Below are 13016 nucleotides of genomic sequence, written 5' to 3'. Positions count from 1 at the left end.
GTGCACGAAGACCATCGCGGCAGGGCGGGCTCAGGAAGGCCCCCACGGTGGAATGCACCCCGTGGTCCCACCACCATCCCGCCCGTCCCTCCCAGCCATCCTGTTCTGAGTGGCCTCCCACCCTGGCTCATAAGTAACCCCTGTGTCCTCCACAGTAGACTCAAGGGGTCTCATCCATCCCTCCCTGCCTGAGCACCCCACCCCCTGCCGAGCCCAGAGTCCTCGCCCCCATGGGGCCCTGCAGCCTGGCCTGTGCTCTGCTCACCCCACGCTCCCCTCAGCCACAGCCATCCACTTCAGCCACTATCATCGCCGCACGATCAGTGATGTACTAACTTTTATGGAGTCTGTTCTCAATACAAAATTAATATAGTCTCATGCTAATTTTTTTTGTGTGTGTGCAAATTCCAGGGGGAAAAACAAAAGCTTAAAGCAACCTGTATTCTCACCATCCAGAAAAGAAAAAAAAAATCACTTGTAACCTGTTGGGGTCTTTCCAGCACTTCCTGTAGGTAAGTGCTAGGGCTGGAATGTTTGCGTGCCCCCAAAATTCAAATCTTGAAACCCTGATGTCTGGGGTGAGATTAGGGGGCGGGGCCCTCAGGAGGTGCTGGGGTGAGGAGGGTGGGGCTCGTGAAAGAGACCCCAGAGGGACCCCTGGGGCTACATTTGGCTCAGGGCGTGATCCCAGGGTCCCAGGATCAAGTCCTGCATCAGGCTCCCCGCAGGGAGCCTGCTTCTCCCTCTGCCTGTGGCTCTGCCTCTCATGAATAAATAAATAAAATCTTCAAAAAAAATTTTTTTTTAATGAAAGAGACCCCAGAGAGCTCCCCGTTTCCTTCCCCTGTGCGGATGCAGTGGGAAGAGCACTCTCACCCCGCCATGCAGGCAACCTGCAGAAGTGTGGGAGGCGCATTCCTATGGTTTGTGAGCCCCCCAGAGCATGGTATTGGGGTACAACAGCCCCAACGGGCTGAGCCAGTCAGTTCTAAAGCAGAAGTTGAAAGGGTAAGGTTTTGGGTCCTGCTTCGTGGCCTTGATAGCACAGCACCCACAGCCCTGTGCCACCCCGGGGCCTCGGTGTGTTTGTGGGCTCAGCCCAGGGAGGCTGGGAGCCAAACTGGGGGGCTGTTGGGCCCAAGAGGGAGGGCGGGGGCGCTCCGGCTCCCCTGCCCCACTGCCGGCGGGACAGCATCTTGCTTTCGGTGTGGGGGCCACTGTGCAATATGTTTAAATGTTCAAAGAAGCCTTTTAGTGCTAAACTCTGGGGGGACCACTGTTTAGTGCCCCCTCCTGGGGTCCTACACGGCGAATACATCTGACGCTAGTTAGTGGCTCTCTATGGAGACACGTGTTGGGGACTTTGATCACTGTTCCAACGCAGGGGACCTCATGGCTTTGGAGGTAGCTCCTCGTGCCTCCCATGAGAAAGGCCGCTGGCAGGTGGAGGCCACCACCGACCCCCCACGGACGTGCCCCCTCACTGGACACCGGTGTGTCCAAGTGCACTTGCAGCCGCGGCGAGTGGACTGGAAACCCAACAGTCAGGGCCGTGTGACTCTGAGGCTTTAGAGTCCAAGTGCCAACATCTGAAGTCACCTTTAGGGTAATAAATAGGACATAAAAAGAGGGAGAGAGGGAATCAGGGGGGAAGCGAGCTGGGCAAGCTAGCACAGGGTGGAAGAGAAATTTATCTGGGTTTGGAAGCAGAGGGGGAGGTGAGGAGGGGGAGAAAGGCAAAGTGGGGGCAGCCCGGGTGGCTCAGCGGTTTAGCATCACCTTCAACCCAAGGCCTGATCCTGGAGACCCGGGATCGAGTCCCCGCAGGGAGCCTGCTTCTCCCTCTGCCTGTGTGTCTGCCTCTCTCTCTCTGTGCCTCTCAGGAATCAATAAATAAAATCTTCTAAAAAATAAAATAAATAGAATCAAATCAAATCAAATCAAAATCCACTGCGGGGCCAGGGGCCCAGCAGTCAGGAGCGGGACGCACGCTGGGAGCTGTCCTGGTTCGCTGCTGAGGGACACTGCCCTGCGGGTCCGCGCCTCTCCCGAGGCCCCCTCCTGGGGGGCGTGCGGCACAGCCGGCATGGAAACCAGGGTTTTCTTACTTCAAATATTCAGCTAGACCATGCAGGCTCCAGTAACGAGCCGCCAGGCCCGAGCCTGGGCCCTGCCCACTGTCACCCCCCCACCCCCACCCCCACCCCCGTCTGTCCCTGGCCAGTTGACCTTGTACCGGACAGGGACGTCTTCTCTTATTTGATAAAAGGGTTCTCGGGGCCGTGAGTGGGGTGAGGACAGGGTACTCCGGGCCTTTGCACACCAGGTATTCTCAAACTGGGTGCGACTAGCACAGGGGTGACCTCTGGGTGGCTGGACGGCCCACTGAGGCCAGATCACCCCCCCAATCCCCCACCGCTGCGATCGGTGGCAGGTACGCCTCCCCCAGGCTGCCGCTTTGGCATAAGGATTCTTTTGAGATTAGGGTGCCTGAAACCCAGCCTGTGAAGACAGGCTCTCCGGGTCCCCTTCCTTCCTAAGAGCAGGGGAGCAAAGTCCCACAGGAATGGTGCCCTCTCTGTGCCGGGAAGAAGGGCGCCTTCCCGTCACCAGAGGCAGGAAGTTCCACACAAACAGCCCCTGTTAAAATAACTCCGACCTCTGCCCTCCCAGCCCGCCCGCCATATATTATAGCGACGTCCACATTCCCCTCTCAGCTCAACTTGCTGTAAATGCACTTAGGTGGTGCCCGTTCTTGGGGTCATTTCCTTATGAAGGCTCGCACGCCCCATGGAACCTGCAATAAATGAGAGTGTGCTTTGCTCCTGTCCTCTGCCCTATGTCCGCTGAATTCTGGGGCCCAGCTGGAGAGCTTGAGGGGGAGAGAGAGCTCGGCCCCCCACCGCTGCATGGCACTAGGCACGGATCCATCAGATGGACTCTGGCCGTGGTGTAGAGCAGGGCCCTGGGGACCCCCTGAGCCAGGGCTTACCTCTTTGGAGAGGACTCCACTTGGAGGGTCTTGGGGAAGCAGCTAGACTAGGACCGGACTTGCTTCAGGGACACGAGGCACAGCCCTGCAGGTGCATCCAGCTGAGCACTGTCTCCACCCTCAGCTCTGCACACACTGCCCCCCCAGCTCTCTGTGCTCCCCATCACCCATTCTGCAGACACCGTGGGGCCTTATCGTTTCCTAAGAGTAGGACTGGCTCTTGCTTTCACCTGTGATCCCCTACATGCACCTTGTATGTGGTCGGGGTTCATAAGCGTGGGGTGAGTTGAAGAAATGTGTTTGTTGACTGAATGAACAACTCTGCAGGCACGAAGAGGGCATGACCGTATATGGTTACGTTAGCTATTGCTGCGTAACAAATTGACCCAGGGTGCTTGGATCACTTATCACCTCACAGCTTTCATGAGTCAGGAATCCGGGAACGGCTTGGCTGAGTGTCCCTTCTCCAGAGCCCCTCCTAAGGTTGTGCAGCAAGGTCGCCTGGGGCCTCGATCATCCTAAGGCTCAGCTGGGCCCGCTCACTCAGCAGACATCAGCGGGATTCGGCTCCTTGAAGCCGGGCTGTTGGTCAGAGGCTCCCCTCAGATCCCGGCATGGGGGCTCGGGCCTCTGGGACAGGGCTGCTCGCCTCCTTGGAGCGTGCAGGCAGGGCAGGCCATCGAGAGAGGGCCCCGCAGGGTGCAAGTTGGTGCTGAAAATAATTGTGGACGTGATGCTCCATCACTCTTGCTTTCCGTCCATGAGAAGCAAGTCAGTAGGACCGGCCCCGGCTCCAGGGGAAGGGACGGTGCAGGAGGTGAGCACCCCAAGGTGGCATCACCGAGGGCCGGCCTGCCTGGAGCCCGCCGGCCGCCCAGCGCTGAGCACTGGGGTGGAGCCGACTGGAAGCAGCAGCAGCAACAGCAGGGACAAGTGACACTCGCCTCCTGCTAATTATGTGCCCGCCCCCGGCCCAGGGCTTTATGTGAAACACCTGCGGCTCCCCAGCCCCATCGTGTTGGTGTCCTCAACTATCATCTGATAACACGGAGACTCAGGCGGTGAGTGGCTTTCCCACGGTGATCCATGAGGGACGGAGCCGGCCACCAGCCCGGATCGCCTTGGCTACAAGGGTTCAATCCCACTGAGTCTCCATCTCAGCCTTTCTCACCCGTGAATGATCTCCTCTAAGCAGGCTTCCCGGAGGAGGTGGCACCGGGTTCAATAGTGAAGGTGGCAAAAGCCTGTAGCTGGATGACACAGTTGGAGGAAATGCCAAAGTGCCGAGGCTAGGTCCCCCCGACCTCCGCGGCCGGAGTCTGCTGCTGGGGATGAGGAAGCAAAAAAGCATGTCCTCGGGCTACTAATTTCACTGCGTGTTCTGGAACCTGCTACCATATGAAGTGCGCTGCTGCCCTGACATTCCTGACAACACCCTGTTGCCACCAGCCAAGGTTTACTCTTGGCAAAAGGACACGCGTGGCCTGGGTTTACAGGTGACCAAGCACCAAACAACGACCAAGCTGCTGTGCCAACGCTCCAGTGATCCTCTCGTCTTGGGGCCTCACAGAGGCATCGGCGCGAGGCCCGCTGCTTGCGGGGCTGCTCTGCACACGGGCGTGATGAGCCACAAAGGCAAGACAAATAATTGCACAAGGACGGGGAGGCAAGAGGCTAACAGCAGCCCAGGCCCGCCCCGGAGGAGGTCCGGCCCTCGCCTCGGCCGAAGCGGCCCCGCTGAAGCCCCGGATGGCCTGTCACTTCCAGGAACGGACACAGAGCGGGAGCGCCACCTGTCCCCGGGGCCCCAAATCCATGAGACCTTTTCTGGGCTGCAGGCCCGTCTGTCCAGTGTTACAGGTTGAAGGGGCTGCACACTGCAGGTGAATGAAGGTGTCCTTACAGGTCGGGTGGCCCTGGATCAACATGCAGGAAAAAAAAAAGGAGACGGTGTTTGGGGTCAGTAGCGCTGTGGGGTGGCCTCGGCCGTGGTCACATCTGCAGCACTTATCTTGCAGGCTGTATGTTCTGTGGGGCTCCTTGTGTGGCGCCCGAGTGTCCTGGTGCGGAACCCTCAGGGTATGGGACGGAGGGGAGCTCCCCCGGGGGCGGCTGGAGGAAAGCACGACACACAGATGGCTCGGAAGCACAGGAGTCGACTCTCTCACGGTTCTGGGGACCGGAAGGCGGAGACCTGTGTCACCAGACAGTCAACAGACTGTCGCTCTGTTCCTTGCCTCTTGCAGCTTCTGGTGGCAGCCAGAAATCCCTGGCTGGTGGCTGCTTCGCTGTGTTCACGTGGCTTCCTCCTGTCCGGTGTGTGAAACCTCTGCCTTTCTTTCACAAGGACATGCAATGACATTTAGGGCCTTTCTGGATGACCCAGGACAATCTCCCCATCTCAAGGTCTTTAATCACACCTGCAAAGCCATTATTATTATTATTATTATTATTATTATTATTATTATTATTTGCCTTTTCAGGCCACATTCATAGGTTCCAGGAATAGGGCTGGGTTCCTTGGGGAAGCACCGCCTTCCACAGACGGTGACCGCGGGGTGGAGGGGTTGTCCCACGAGGCTCGGGCGCCTCTGGCCACTGCCTCTCCACCCCACGGGGCAGCAGGTCTGTATCGCAAACAAGGTTTTTTTTTTGGGTGGGGGGGCAAAAAAACAAAACCAAAAACAAAACCAGGAAACCAATTTAGAGCAACGGCACGACCAGAACTTCGTCAGAAGCACAAGCAAACTGCCTCCCACCTCACACAGTGCAGAGAAAGGTGTTTGCTTTTCTTTTTTAAGTGTACCGAAGTCTGAACAGTGGTTCTCTAGGGAGTGGGAATGTGGATGACTTCTCTTTTCTCTTTCCTTTTTTATGGGGGTTTTTGACCTGCAGGATGGAAGGAAACCCGGCGGCTTGTCCTGTGGCACCGAGCAAAGACAACGCTGGCCCTCTCTCGAGTCTGGGACCCTGAGCTTTGTGAAAGCACCCTGTCTCCTTTGTGTGGACAAGTGGGGGGGGGGCGTATTCTTTGTATTTGTTTTTTGGGGGGTTTTGTTTGTTTTTTGTTTTTTTTTTTTTTGTTTTTTGTTTTGGTGCCAGTTTACCGTGGGAGGAGAGCCGCAGCCAGACTGCCTTTCCCAAGGGCATACCTTAAAGTTTCCGAGATACTTGAGTCTCAGGATAAGCAAACGCTTATCTAGGATTATTTGCCTGGTGATCGAAGTGACTCCTCGAAAAGCCTTTCCCCGCGCTGTGTCAACAGTAACTCTGAGCTAGATGTAAATGATTAACACGTTCTTATGGAGAAAAAGATGCAGAATGCCCATTATGGTGTGTCAGGGTTGCCTACCCCATCTTATTTAGTAGGTGCTCAATATATTTACAAAGCCTAAAGGCTATATAAACGTCCGGGGAGGCAGGCCAGGAAATCTCTCTCGTTTGCATGGCAGCTTTACAGATTAGAAAGCAAATGGAATGGATCATATTTCAAAGAGTTTTCTTAACACCTATTGTCCGCTGGCCCAAGGAATCTCGCCTGGTTTGGGAAGAAAGCTTCTTTCGGAGACAAAAAAAAAAATCTGGCACCTGTCAGACCCCTTCCCAGAGGGGGGCTAGAAGCCTCCCTTTCTGCCCACCTCCACCCACCCACCCCCGCCCCTGGGTGGCTTTAGACAACTCGTTTTTCTTTAAGGAGGACTGTCGCCTCCACAGTCTGTGTGCTAATAATCCACCAGGGTTAAGTGTCACAGGAGTGGGACCGAATAGTGTCCAAGGACGTCATCGCCCTTCTCCGGTTGCTAGGCAACACCTCCTTCACCAGAGGTGGACAAAACAGGTTGGAGGAGATACCAGAAAAGCAGCCTTCTCCCAGGTCACGGCCCCACTGCCCGCTGGAAAGGGACAAGACAGAGGAGCCTCTCTCGAGGCCACCCACTCAGTTCTCCTCTCCTCCAGAGCCCTGCAGTCAATGGAATGATCTCGAAGCCCCTGGGTGCGGTCGGTGTGTGTTACCAAGTGGGCTCCCTGGGGGCACTGGGCCTGCCCGCTGTCTCATCGGCCGCCTCGCCACGACTGCGCCAGCACTGAGTGCGGGGGCTCACGGGCTCCACCTGTTCCCTGGATGCCAGCGTTGCGCAGCCATGGGGAGGCTCACGAACCCCAGGTTCGGCGAGGGCAGGTTTCAAACGGTCACATGTTTGCAGTGGCTGTCAGCAGGGTGGGACACGACCGCAGTCCCCTCTCCATTTCCCGTCTCCGAGAGTCCCCTGAGCGGGAGGCGATGTGGGAGTTCCCAGTGGGGACCAGCTTTTGGGATCGCACCTCTGGTTGTAGACACCTGCTCAGCTAGGAACTGACTGCCGCCTCTGGGCAACGAGTCTTTAAGAGTCTGCTGATGCTTGCTTTAAAAAGTGGATATTTCGGGACACCTGGGTGGCTCAGTGGTTGAGCATCTGCCTTTGGCTCAGGTCGTGATAGCCGGGTCTTGGGATCGAGTCTCAAGTCCCTGTGGGGAGCCTGCCTCTCCCTCTGCCTGTATCTCTCATGAATAAATAAAATCTTTTTTAAAAAGTGGATATTTCTCCCAGGAATCAGCCCAGCAGGAGTGCTTGCACAAAGATATGCGTGTTTAGATTCACAGTGTTTGCCGTAGCAACAGTAACAGCCAAACAGACAAGAGGAAGACCATTAATGGAGGCATAATGTTATTTTAGCATCTCTGAATAAGGAGACGCTACACAGTCACTAAAAAGAGCAGGGTAGATCTAGGTGTGTGGGTGTGGAAGAGGTCCTTGATGTTTTACCCAGAGGAGCAAATTGACGGATAAGCACCATATAAAACTCTATGTGTGGATAGATGCGTGTCTAGTCTATTTATGTAACATATATCCTGGGAGCATGTAGACGCATTGAAACACTAGCCTATAAACAGTGGAAAACTAATACCTAGTTCAGTGGGATTCCTGTGGTGTCCCCTGGTGGAAGCAGTCCCCGTTCGGGAACTGGGACCTCTAAATCCGTAGAGCTCACAGTGGTTGGGGGTTGGCGCACACAAATTCCCCAACCGGGTCACTGGGTGAAATGGTAAGTAGGGACCCTCCTACTTTCCATCCCTTGGTTTCCAGACTCCTGCTTTCTACCTATTGTGGACCATATAAAGGCCACTGATGTGGAGGGTCTGATGATGTTCTGGAGGATGGTGCACCCTCCTCATGAGATGTCACCTCCAAAATGGTCTTCAACAGGTCATATCCAGTGGTATTGGGCTGACAGCCTTGGGACGGTGTGGTATGTGATGTGGCCAACGGGTCCCACGGCCATGTACCCATTCATCCATCCCGTTTGTTGAATGCTGAGTCCCCTGGTCCAAATGCAATGCAGGTAATGCCGGTGGATCAAGTGCTCTATGGACTCAGAGACGGTGGTTCTGGCTGAGCTTCTGCAGTCAGGAATTCCCAACCCAGGCCCAGAATATATGCCTATTTTTGTTAAATGTATTATTACCTCTCCCAGTGTCTAGTGCAGTCAACTTAGCCTCTGTGGCTGACTGGTCTCCTTGAGGAGTTGTGTCCGAGCAAGGATCACTCGTGGTTTCTATTGCTGGAAGGCTTGGCACTCAGCAGCAGTAGACAGCTAGGTCAGTCTCAGGAAAGAGGAAGTACCTGCAGTTGCATAGCCTCCTGCACTCACGCATCCTCTGGGCTGGCCTCAGAGACTGGCTAGCCACTGCTGGCCCTGTAGTTTTGTCTACCTGACTGTGTAGCGCCTCTTCATGGGAGCTGTTCTCTGAGTCCTGGTAGTCTGGTCCAGCATGGAAGAAGCTTGAAAGTCACCATTCTGTCCCAACAAAAAGTAAATAGCAGAATTGAAAAGTCAGTCATTCTTCTTAGATCTGTAAGAGAAGTGAGGTCACAGGGCAAACCACTGCCCTTCAAAGTGGAGGCACCCACAGATGAATACGGAGAATTACAGTTTGCTGGGGCTGTGGCCAGGGCTAGGAGACCCCGACTGTAATTCCCAAACTGCTGGAGGCTCAGTGTAGACAAGCCTGAGAGATCGAGAACTTCAGGGGACCCAGTCATGAGGGATGGTCTCTGCACTTTTGTGAGTTTTACCTCCTAGAACTCTTGGTGTCAGAGGAAAATCCCCTCATGCTTCTGGCAGGGTGAAGGGATAAAAGAAACACCTTGAAATACAGTAGAGAATTCTTAATGAGGCTCCCTCACAAAAAAATATTCACCAGGGCTTAACCACATAGGTTTTTATCAGCCTCACTGACCTATGGAAAGGAAAATACACAACTCAGCCCCTCTAGTCAACCTGTCTCATGTAAGGGGGGAGGCCTGAGAAACTCTTGAGAAGAGGCATTGGCTCACTGGAAGCCTGAGCCCTGATCAGAGGACTACAGAACGCGTCCCTCCCCACCAACACCTCACCACCATGGTACTAAAGGTTATTTACAGCAGTTCCTTCGACTCAGGTCATCATGTCTGGCTATCGAGAAAAAAAAAAAATCACAAGGCAAAAGGCTAAAAAACACATTTGCAGCCAGAGCAAGAGACAGAAGCAGACATGGCCAACATGTTGGAATGATCAGACCATGAATTCAGAACCACTCTGACACATGTGCAAGGGCTCCAATGGGTAAAGCAGACAGCAGGCAAGAACAGATGGGAAAACGTAAACAGAGAGATGGAAAGAACCAGAAAGAGACAGAAATGAAGAATGCCTTTGATGGGTGTCCTAGTAGACTGGACACGGGTGAGAAAGTATCTCTGATGCTCTCTGATTTATTGGCAGAAACCCACAAAACTGAAATGCAAAGGGAACAAAGACAAAACACCAGAACAGGACACCTGAGGACTGTGGGATGACACGGGGGACATACCCTCTGTGAGGTGGGAACAGCAGAAGAGAAGAGCAAGAGGAGCAGAAATAATGACTGAGGCTTCCCCTAAACTACTGTCAGACACCAAACCACAGACCAGGAGGCTCAGAGAGCACCACCCAGGTCAGTGCAATAATCAGTACATCCAGGCACATCATTTCCAAACTGCAGACAATAAGAGATGAAGGAAAAATCCTGAATGAGGCCAAAGAAAAGAAACACCTTACCTACACAGGGCCACAGGCAAGGATTACACCGGCTTTTCCTCAGAAGCCATGTAAGCAAGGAAAGAAGAGAGAGAGAGATTTAAAGTGTGTTGAGAGGGGAAAAAAAAAAACCCATCACCTGAGAATCCTATACCCTGCAAAATTCTCCCTCAAAAATGAAGGGAAAAATAAAGACTTTCTGAGACAAATCATACTAAAGGATTTTCTTTCTTTCTTTTTTTTTTTTTTTGCCAGTAAACCTGCTTTGCAAGAAGATTTTTAGAGCAAAGGAAGTGATATAGGTCAGAAATTTTGGTCTATATAGAGTAAGGCAGCATAATGAAGGAATAAGTGGAGATGAAAAGAACAATTTTTATTTTTCCTATTTTTAATTGATTTGGCATAAGGGTTTGTTCACGATGATAATACCCACATATCGTTGATTATGTATACTTATGCATATATTATATATGTACACATAAGCATACACATTGTGCTTATTTACATATGTAATACATAAGCATATATAGAAACATATATATAGGAAATAATTAACTGCAGTTTTATATTTAAAGTGGGATTTCTGGTAGATAGCAGATAGTTGGATCATGCTTTCTTATCCAATTTAAAAATCTCTGCCTTTTGATTCTGATATTTAGGCCTTTCGCATTTAGTGGAAGTTGTTGATATACTTAAAGGTAAAATGCCATCTCGCTGGTCGTGTTCTATTTGTGCCATCTGTTCTTTTTTCTCTTTTTTAATTATCCCATTTCATCTCTATTCTTGGCCTCATTAGTCACACATCTTTTCAAAGTGGATTGGTCCACTCTGGAGAGTTCATAATTTACACCTTTAATAGAACACAATCTACCCCCAGATGCTATTTTGCTGTTCACCTGTAGAGCCGGGACTCTACAGCCGTGTCCTTTCACATCACATTGTCTGAGTGAGTGTTGTCTCGCTTATGTCTACACATGTGAAGAACCCCCATTACAGTGTTTGCTCCAGACAGTCAATTATCTTATAAAGCTTTTTGGGTTTAATTTCTCTCTAGAATCATTTCTAGAGCTGTTTTTTTCTCTTGTGTACATCCCAGGTTCTCTCTGCTCTCAGAATCACTAGCTTGAAGAAATTTTCTGAATATTTCTGGCAGTGTATGTCTTTGGCTAAGTTTTGTTTATCTGAGCAAGTGTTTGTTTCATTTTAATTTTTAAAGATGTTATCTTAAAAGTTTCATAGGGTTGACGGATTTTTCGTTTAGTATTTTATTTTTTAAAAAAGATTTTATTTTATTTATTTATTCATGAGAGACACACAGAGAGAGGCAGAGACACAGGCAGAGGGGGAAACAGGCTCCCTGTGGGGAGCCTGAAGGGGGACTCGATCCCAGGACCCTGGGAGCATGTGCTGAGCCAAAGGCAGATGCTCAACTGCTGAGCCACCCAGGCGTCCTTCTTTTAGTATTTTAAAGATGTCTTTCCATTGTCTTTTGAATTGTATCATTTCTAGTTAGACTCTGAAGAAATTCTTATGTTTGTTCTGTATGGAGCATGTCTTTTTCATGAGGATGCCTTCAAGATTTCTTCTTTTCTTTTGGTTTTATAGTCAGACTTTTAATGATGGGCTCAGGTCATTGTTTTTTGTAGGAGTGGAGGGCTGATATTTTTATCCTACTTGGGGTGCTCTGAGCTTGTGGGATCTATAATTTTATGACTTTTGTTATTTTTAGAAAGTTAATGATAATTTTGAAGAAATTAAATATTTCTTCTGCCTTATTGTCTCCCCTATTTCTAGGGCTTTAATTACAGACATTAGTGATGACTTAAGACTGTCCTAGAGCTCTTTGAGGTTTTATTCTTATTTTTTCCCCTACTGTTTTTTCCTTGTGTTTTAGTACTGGGAATATCTATTAACTTATCTTTAAATTTTATTTTATTTTATATTTTAAAAAAGATTTTATTCATTTATTCATGAGAGACACAGAGAGAGGCAGAGACACAGGCAGAGGGAGAAAGCAGGCTCCATGCAGGGAGCCTGATGTGGGACTCGATCCCAGGACCCCAGGATCACACCCTGGGCCCAAGGCAGGTTCTAAGCCGCTGAGCCTCAGGGATCCCTTATCTTTAAATTTTAATGATTCCACACTTGGCTGTGTCAAGTCTACTGATGAGCCCACTGAAGGAATTTATTTTTGATATTGCATTTTGGTTTTTACATAATCTTTTTGACTCTTTCGTATAGTGCGCAACTCTCTGCCAAAATTCTCCATCAGTTCATATATGGAATCCATGTTTTACTCCTGATTATTTAACATATTAATCTTAGTTATTTTACTTATTTATTTGAAGCTTTACATCTCCCACATGATTCAATGCTTCAGTTCATCCTGAATATAACTGTTATTCTCAATTTAACATTTATCATTCCCATGCTTTTATTTATGAATTTACCACACATATCCCTCCTAATAATTTAGTCCATCTCTTAACCTCTCTTACATATTTGCTACTTTTTAAACTCTTTTTGCTGCATTTGGAATATTTTCTTTGGATCTGCCTTCTGATTTCTCTAATTCTCTCTTCAGCTGAGTCTAATATTCTGTTTAGGTTGTTCACTAAATTTTTAATTTTCATTACTTGATTTTTTTTATTTCTAGAAGTTGTCTTTGTTTCCCTCACATCTGTTTGTTTCTTCTTCTTTAATAGGTTCTCACTCTGTTTTCATATTTATAGTTCTGTCTTTTATTTCTTTAAACATATTAACTTGGTGTTTTCCTTTTATAGAGATGCTGTACATTACATTCCCTAATTCATTTGTCTTATAATTGGAAGTTTGTAACCTTTGGCCACCTTCACCCATTTCACTCACCCCTTGCCCCCACCTCTGAAATTCTCTCTCTCTCTTTTTTTTTTTTTTTGATTCCACATAT

Source organism: Canis lupus, chromosome 31 (genome assembly GCF_011100685.1).
Source record: "Canis lupus familiaris isolate Mischka breed German Shepherd chromosome 31, alternate assembly UU_Cfam_GSD_1.0, whole genome shotgun sequence".
Classification (NCBI taxonomy): Eukaryota; Metazoa; Chordata; class Mammalia; order Carnivora; family Canidae; genus Canis; species Canis lupus.
This window is presented reverse-complemented; position numbering follows the sequence as displayed.